The sequence below is a fragment of the Colobus angolensis genome, unplaced genomic scaffold (genome assembly GCF_000951035.1).
Source record: "Colobus angolensis palliatus isolate OR3802 unplaced genomic scaffold, Cang.pa_1.0 Scaffold19, whole genome shotgun sequence".
Taxonomy (NCBI): Eukaryota; Metazoa; Chordata; class Mammalia; order Primates; family Cercopithecidae; genus Colobus; species Colobus angolensis.
The window spans coordinates 11,232,480-11,240,822 of record NW_012115043.1 but is presented as its reverse complement, the minus strand read 5'-3'; the positions used below and the strand labels follow the sequence as shown (position 1 = coordinate 11,240,822).

Here is an 8,343-nt window from a genome sequence, read left to right as displayed (position 1 = left end):
AATTATACGCGATGCTTTCGCTTTCATAAGAAATTATACACGATGCTTTCACGAGGAATTATACACAATGGGCCCTACCACAGGGCCAAATAAAAAATAAAGCAAAACTTTGGGTACAATTGCTGATTTACATTTATAGCTCTTCAATTTAGCCTGAAAGCTTCAAAGTCAGAAACAGTGTTTGTCTACCTACTTGGTGTGAACATTTTGAAAGGTTAGGGCTACACAGGCAGACAGTAATATTGGGCACGATTCAGCCTCCCTTCTGTATATCTCAAGGTAGGTTCCACAGTCTCTTATTCCTAACTGTGCTGTGATAGGCCTTTTACAGAAGATAAAATTTAATTCAAATCATATGGAATATATAAAAGACATCAAATGTCTAAAAGAATTTTGTGCTCATCTTGGGCATGCAGCAAATCCAAACTTCCATAGATTTGTACAATCACCAGGCTTTGCTTCATGCTAAAGAAATGTGCATTGATGTTATCATAAAAATGAAGCTATTAGAAGTCATAGTTTGCTATTTCTGAGGAATGTAAGACCAGTTCTTCCAGTATAAAAGATCTTTTGAGTATTAGTCAGAAGACTATTTTCCCCTCTGGTTGAGGAGAATGTTTACATCAGCCCTCAGATTGCCTGCTGTTGTCCATATTGTTCGCTTAAATGCTTAACTTTGTTTTGTTTGCAACTTATCTGCTGCACTCAACACCTCTACTAGCGCCTAGCTAGCAATGATAGGCACGCACTAAATGTGATAGAATGATAGAATACAATTATTCACTGAAAAATAGAATGTTAAAGCAGGGAGGGGCCCTAGAGATTAAATTGCCCTATCCTTGATTTTTACTACTATTATTATTATATCTTTTACTTGAGGTCTCACTCTGTCACCCAGGCCGGAATGCATGGCATGATTAGGGCTTACTGCAGCTTTGACTGTGGAGGCTCAAGAAATCCTCTCCCCTCAGCCTCGTAAGTAGCTGGGACCGCAGGCCCACACCACCAAGCCTGGCTAATTTTTCTATTATTTGTAGAGACGACAGGGTCTTGCTATGCTGCTCAGGCTGGTCCTGAACTCCTGGGCTCAAGTGATCCGCCTACCTTAACTCCCAAAGATCTGGGATTACAGGTGCGAATTACTATATCCAGCTCTTGATTTTTATATATGAAGAAATTGGAGTCCAAATAAAATCTCCTGCCCAGTCCAGGGATTAAATAATGCACCCAAGGCCCTCGTGTCAGTTACTTTTGCAGTATAACAAATTATCCTCATAAACTTAGTGGTTAAACATAACCATTTACTTGCTTGTGATTCTGCTATTTAAGCAGTACCCAGTGGGGACAGCTTGGTGCGCCTCCACAGCATGTTGGGTTGGGTAGTTTAGATGGGGTTGGAAGATAGAAAGCAGATTCCTTTGTCTGGCAACTGAGCTGGGATTGCTAGAATGACAAAGACCAGGCTGGGCCTTTCTCTTCCTTGGTCTTGCATCCTCCGGGTTCTCCTCTTTTCCTCCACCATGGTAGTCATGGCAGCCAGGCTTCTAGAAGCAAAAGCTGAAGCTGCCAGGCCTCTTGGCTCACAGGCTGCGCAAAAACAAGCAATAGGCTGGATTTGCCCTATGGGCTGCAGTTTGCTTATCCTTGTTTTAATCCATTGCCTTACACAAGTTTTTGGTTTTGCCCTCTGACATCTAGGCTCCTTCCTTTGAGATGTATTTCCTTTTCTTAAGAATGGCCCATATTTGTAGCTGAGCCACTCTCTCAGTCTGCTTCATTCATGCCAGGAGAAACTGAAAGGTCTAGAAACCTCTTCTCATTTTGCACTTTTTCTGGTTTAAGCTGGCAGTTCTTTCATTGATACAAGTATCTTAAAAACCATGTGGATTTTCTATATCTTGTTAAGGTTCACACCATGCTCCAAAATTTATATACAATTTTCTCAAAAACTTTATTTATGTAAATCTTGCTGAGGTTTAATTCCATGTTCCAAGATTCACATTCATTTTTTTTTTTAAATAGATCTCTCTCTACTTTACATGTCAGGCTGCAGTGGGACAATGTGCTTAAGATTCTTAAAAGCCCTGAGATGGTCTTCAAAGCACCACATTAAATCTTTCTTGGAGTCTTTAAAAAAGAAGTTTTTGCCGGACGTGGTGGCTCACACCTGTAATCCCAGCACTTTGGGAGGCCAAGGCAGATGGATCACAAGGTCAAGAGATCGAGACCATCCTGGCCAACATGGTGAAACCCCGTCTCTACTAAAAATACAAAAATTAGCCGGGCATGGTAGCGCATGCCTGTGATCTCAGCTACTCAGGAGGCTGAGGCAGGAGAATCGCTTGAACCTGGGAGGCAGAGGTTGCAGTGAGCCAGGATTACACCACTGCACTGAGCGAGACTCTGGCAACAGAGCGAGACTCTGTCTCCAAAAAAAAAAAAACAAGGAGTTTTTATAGCCACATCTTGATTTGGTCTTTCCCCAGATACCATTTCTTACTTTGCAAACATTTTACTGGCTAGAATTCTGCTTGAAAACCAAACAGATCTTGCTCTTTGGCAATAAAACCCATTGGCACTTTCAGCATTTTACCTGAAAACCTCCTTGGCTAGATCCACAAGTTCAATGGCACATATTCTATCTTTCTTTCTTTTCTTTTCTTTTCTTTTTTTTTTTGAGACAGAGCTTCACTCTTGTTGCCCAGGCTAGAGTGCAATGGCGCAATCTCGGCTCACTGCAACCTCTGCCTCCCAGGTACAAAGGATTCTCCTGTCTCAGCCTCCCAAGTAGCTTGGATTACAGGCCTGTGCCACCACACCCAGCTATTTTTTTTTTTTTTTTTTTGTATTTAGTAGAGACGGGGTTTCACCATGTTGGTCAGGTTGGTCTCAAACTCCTGAACTCAGGTGATCCACCCGCCTCGGCTTCCCAAAGTGCTGGGATTATAGGCGTGTGCCACCGCACCCGGCTTCATATTCTATCATTCATGTCACCACAGGCAACAGCAATGTCAAACATCCTGCCACTATGTGATATAGTTTGCCTCTTCTCCAGTCCTCCATAGCAATTTCCTCGCTGCTCTACCAACTTCCACTCACAGTCATCTCTCTAGTTACCAGCTGGCGGTAAAGTCAGTGTCACATACTTTAGGGTTTTATTACAGCAACACTCCTCATCCAGTACCAGTTTATGTTTCATTTACCTATTACTATGAAATAGACCACCTCCAAATCTTAGAGGTTTAAAACAACCACCACCATTTATTTGTTCATGATTCTGCAAAAGGTGGAGTTCATTGGGTCAGTTCATCTCTGATCTGTCTTAGCTAGGAAGACCCAAATGAGGCTGCAAGAACGAGAAGGGCCTCTCTCCAGTAGGGTAGTTGCTGGTTTTCAACAAGTCAAAGTGGAAGCTGCCAGGCCTAAAACTAAAACAGTGTCACTTCCACTGCATTCTAGTAGAATGCCAGCATAAGTTGGTCAAAGCAAGTCACATAACCCAAATGCAAGGGAAAGTGAAATAGACTCCACCTCTTCATAAAGGGAATGACATGTAAGTGGGTGGAAGGAATTGTTGGCAACCATCTTTGCAGACACTCTACCATAATCCTTAAACTAGTAAGGAATAGAGCTGAGGCCAGAATATGTTTTTCTACTTTCAATCTACTCCCTTGTCCATTACATCATATTTCTCAGATACCACCGCTCCTTCAGTGAGATAAGGATGACCCCAGGCCCACTACATTGTATGATTTAGACACTCATTAACATAATGCTATTATTTCCTTGAGCCTGTTATATGCAATCAGTATATGCATATATTTCTATTTGAAGACATGGCCAGAAGAGGAAAAGGATCTGGGAAATGTAACTGTCAAACAGCAAATAATAATTCTATAAAGAAAGAACAGGCAAAGTGAAGGGGAAAAATTATCAAAGAAATAACTGAAGAGAGGCCAAGCGTGGTGGCTCATGCCTGTAATCCCAGAATTTTGGGAGGTTGAGGCGGGTGGATCACCTGAGGTCAGGAATTCAAGACCAGCCTGGCCAACATGGTGAAACCACTACAAATACAAAAAATCAGCTGGGCATGGTGGTGGGCACTTGTAATCCCAGCTACTTGGGAGGCTGAGGTAGGAGAATCGCTTGAACCCGGGACGTGGAGGTTGCAGCGAGTCAAGATCGCACCACCATTGCACTCCAGCCTGGGTGACAGAGCAAGACTCCGTCCTGGGGGGGTAAAAAATAGGATTGGATGTGTAAAGCTCTTATTTACATATGAATGGCAAATTATAAATATATCAGGATATATGACCAGGTGAAACCTTTGAAAGCCTCTGTTTTCTCATCTGTGATACTGAGGACTATTGTAAAGATTAAAGTCCGGGCGCGGTGGCTCATGCCTGTAATTCCAGCACTTTGGGAGGCCAAGGTGGGTGGATCACGAGATCAGGAGATCGAGACCATCCTGGCCAATGTGGTGAAACTCTGTCTCTACTAAAAATACAAAAATTAGCCAGGCGTGGTGATGCTTGCCTATAATCCCAGATACTCAGGAGGCTGAGGCAGGAGAATTGCTTGAACCAGGAAATCGGAGGTTGCAGTGAGCCAAGATCACACCACAGCACTCCAGCCTGGTGACAGAGGGAGACTCCGTCTCAAAAAAAAAAAAAGATTAAAAAATGTATAAAGAATGTCTGGTATATTGTAGGTGCTGAAAAAAGGCATAGTTATTTCACTGGCTTTTTTAGTCTTTGCAAGCAGCTAGCCTTGCTGAACTCATAGTAAGACCTCAAGAAATCCTTGTTGAATTCACGCGTCATGACCCAAACCACACAGAGTACTCTTGGTATGGACAAACCACAATGTCTATTTTGTTTGGAGGCATTTCCAGGGAAAAATTTGCAGTGAATTCAGTGTCTCTTTCTCAGCTGTAATAGACATTTTTGGCCTCGGTTCATTCTCTGTGAGACAGCCAGAATTCTCTTTCTGAGACATAATTCTGATTATATGACCCCTCTCCAGAAACTTCCCAGCAGGGCTCTGACCTACCTGGGCAGCCTCATTCGCCACATCTTTACTCTTCACCGCTCCATGTGCCACTGCTGGACAGGCCAGGCTCATTCATGCCTCTGTACCTTCCTCCATCCTGTTTTCCTGCTGGAATGCCCTTTCCTGCTTTCCTCAGTGGTGAACTTTGCCTCATCCATCAAGCCTCAGAGTAAATATTATTTTCTACTGCAGAGCAGAGGTTTTCCCAAGCCCTTCAGGCCGATTTGGCTACTTCTCTTGGCATTTTAAAAATAATCTCTCCTCTTGCAATTGTCACCTCACATTGTTATTTTTTTTAATTTGTTGGTCTCAGCAACTAGGCAAGAGCTTCTTGAGGACCGGCATTTGGTTGTTTCCTCTTTGCACTGACATTATCTTACCCCGTACCTGTTACTATCAGATTTTTCTCCGTAAACGCATTACCTTGCCTTTGTTCATACTTAAATTCACCTGGCAAAAATTAAAATATATAGTATTCGGTGTGGTGAAAATGGGCAAAATGGGAATTTTCATACATTATTGGTGGGAGGGCAGTTTGTCAATATCTATCAATATTTCAAATACTCATGCCCTCTGATGCAGTGATGTTGGTTCAAGAAAGCTATCTTGAAGAGAGAGCTCTACAGACCATAACAATATGTGTATAAGGACATTTATATCAGCATTTTAAGGTTGAAACACCCTAAGTGGCCATCAATGAGGCCAAATTAAATTAATTTTAGAGTATCTGTTCAGTGGAATGAAACTGCTGAAAGGAATGGAGTAGATCAATATGTTCTGACATAAACGGATTTCCAAAATACAGTGCTAAATGAAAGAACGAGCAGAAAGTAAGTGTAAAACTGTGTCTTGCTGGAATGCTAAGTTATAATACAATATATAAAACATCATGAAAACGGATTTGGCTACAAATGCCCACTCTGTCCAGATCATTCCTATATTAACCCTCTGGAATATTGGCATGCTTCCTGAGGTGTAAGTTTCTTATTCTTAACTCAGCACATTTTACTGTATTTATACATTGGCATGTCAGAGAATGAATATTTCAAACCCTATCAGCCTCTACTGTCTCTTCCAGCAGCATTTTTCCATCTAATTTTGTAGAAAATACAAATGTTTAGCTGCTAAGTGTCTGTTATCAATAGAAAAAAAAAAAAACCCTAATTCTGCAATACAATATGTAATTCTTAGCCACAGAGTCTATTCAAAATAGGACAGTATTTTCATGAAATAAAATATTTTGCGTGAATATGAAAACACAGAAACAAAGCTGCATTTTGAATGTTTTTATCTTTATTAAGGGTCTATGGAATGTATTTTGGTGTTCTGAATTTTTTTAACTTTGAATTTTTTTAACCAACATACAGTCTTCAAAGTTAAAAAATTCAAAACACCCAAAATACATTCGATAGACACTTAATAAAGATAAAAACATTCAAAATGCAGCTTTGTTTCTGTGTTTTCTTTTCTTTTCTTTTTTTTTTTTTTTTGAGGCGGAGTCTCGCTCTGTCGCCCGGACTGGAGTGCAGTGGCCGGATCTCAGCTCACTGCAGGCTCCGCCTCCTGGGTTTACGCCATTCTCCTGCCTCAGCCTCCCGAGTAGCTGGGACTACAGGCGCCCGCCACCTCGCCCGGCTAGTTTTTGTATTTTTAGTAGAGACGGGGTTTCACCGTGTTAGCCAGGATGGTCTCGATCTCCTGACCTCGTGATCCGCCCGTCTCGGCCTCCCAAAGTGCTGGGATTACAGGCTTGAGCCACCGCGCCCGGCTGTTTCTGTGTTTTCATATTCACTCAAAATATTTTATTTCATGAAAAATATTGTCCTAACTACTTGGGAGGCTGAGGCAGGAGAATCGCTTGAACCCAGGAGGCGGAGGGTGTGGTGGGCCGAGATTGCACCACTGCACTCCAGCCTGGGCAACAAGAGCGAAAAACTCCGTCTCAAAAAAAAAAGTCGCCTTTTTTTCTGGCCCGGGCCCCGGACCCTACAGTCGCCGAAATGTTGATGCCTAAGAAGAACCGGATTGCCATTCATGAACTCCTTTTTAAGGAGGGAGTCACGGTGGCCAAGAAGGATGTCCACATGCCTAAGCAGCCAAAACTGGCAGACAAGAATGTGCCCAACCTTCACGTCATAAAGGCCATGCAGTCTCTCAAGTCCCGAGGCTACGAGAAGGAACAGTTCGCCTGGAAACATTTCTACTGGTACCTTACCGATGAGGGTATTCACTATCTCCGTGATTACCTTCATCTACCCCCGGAGATTGTGCCTGCCACTCTACGCCGCAGCCGTCCAAAGACCGGCAGGCCTCAGCCTAAAGGTCTGGAGGGTGAGCGACCTGCAAGACTCACAAGAGGTGAAGCCAACAGAGATACCTACAGGCGGATTGCTGTGCCTGCTTGTGCCCACAAGAAAGCCGAGGCTGGGACTAGGTCAGCAACCAAATTCCACTTTAGAGGCAGATTTGGTCGTGGACATGGTTAGCCACCTCAGTAAAATTGGAAAGGATTATTTTGCATTGAATAAATTTACAGTCCAAAAAAAAAAGTCAAACAGAATAATATGACTAAATTGATTCTATTTATGTTAATATTTATGTGTATTCACACATTTATGTGTGTATTCATATATGTCTGCATAGGTAGGTTCATGTAAACACATCTGTAAATATATGGAAGTATGTACACCACAGTGATACTGGTTAGCTTTAGGAAAAGTATTTGTTCAGGAGAGTGTTCACCTTTACTACATATGCTTGTTTGCATTGTTTGATTTTTGTAAACAATACAGACACCTTCTACAGTTTTAAAAAGAGTTGAAAAAAAAAAAACAACACAAAAACATGTAACTAGTGAAAAGAAGGGCTGCCTTCTTACACTTAAGTTCATGACACGGCCGGGTGCGGTGGCTCAAGCCTGTAATCCCAGCACTTTGGGAGGCCGAGACTGGTGGATCACGAGGTCAGGAGATCGAGACCATCCTGGTTAACACGGTGAAACCCCGTCTCTACTAAAAAAATACAAAAAACTAGCCGGGCGAGGTGGCGGGCGCCTGTAGTCCCAGCTACTCGGGAGGCTGAGGCAGGAGAATGCCCTCAACCTGGGAGGCGGAGCTTGCAGTGAGCTGAGATCCGGCCACTGCACTCCAGCCTGGGCGACAGAGTGAGACTCCGTCTCAACAACAATAAAAAAAGATTATGACAGCCCATGCCAGGTTTTGGGGAAAACTTGAATCTTTTTGATGGTATTTTTCATGTATATTTAAGAAAACGATAATTTAAAAATCTATA

General features: G+C 42.6%; 1 pseudogene; it reads left to right on the top strand.

The window, feature by feature from the left end:
* The first annotated feature begins 7,052 nt into the window (after positions 1 to 7,052).
* Positions 7,053 to 7,538, top strand: LOC105510595 (annotated as a pseudogene).
* Positions 7,539 to 8,343: the final 805 nt, after the last annotated feature.